Source organism: Penaeus monodon, chromosome 23 (assembly GCF_015228065.2).
Source record: "Penaeus monodon isolate SGIC_2016 chromosome 23, NSTDA_Pmon_1, whole genome shotgun sequence".
Lineage (NCBI taxonomy): Eukaryota > Metazoa > Arthropoda > Malacostraca > Decapoda > Penaeidae > Penaeus > Penaeus monodon.
The window spans coordinates 38,114,893-38,115,306 of NC_051408.1; positions in this window are offsets into that span (position 1 = coordinate 38,114,893).

Sequence of the window (414 nt, forward strand, 5' to 3'; positions counted from 1 at the left end):
GTGGCAGTGTGGGTGTAGAAGGCTTTTGAAAGGATACATAGATTTCTTTTCTTTTATATATATATATATCGCAAACTGAAATGACAATATATTGTTAGCTTTGATATGGAAGACAAAAAACACTTTCAGCTCGGTAGTTGTGAGACACTTCTTTATATAATCAGTCTTACTTCCTGTCATCATTATTTGGTGATAATCCCTCCTGTAGAACTGAGTCATGTAGCATCTCTTTGTATAGTATGAAGCACAATTTAAAAAAAATATATATTCCCTGATTATTTTCTTTTTCTTTCTTTCTTTTGTTATTGTGGTGTACACTTTGTCTCTCTCATTGCAGGAAGTTGTCACTGTTGCTTTTCCTTCATATGGGTTATTAGGATCTTTGTGAAAGGCATTGTTTCATATTAGAGCTGC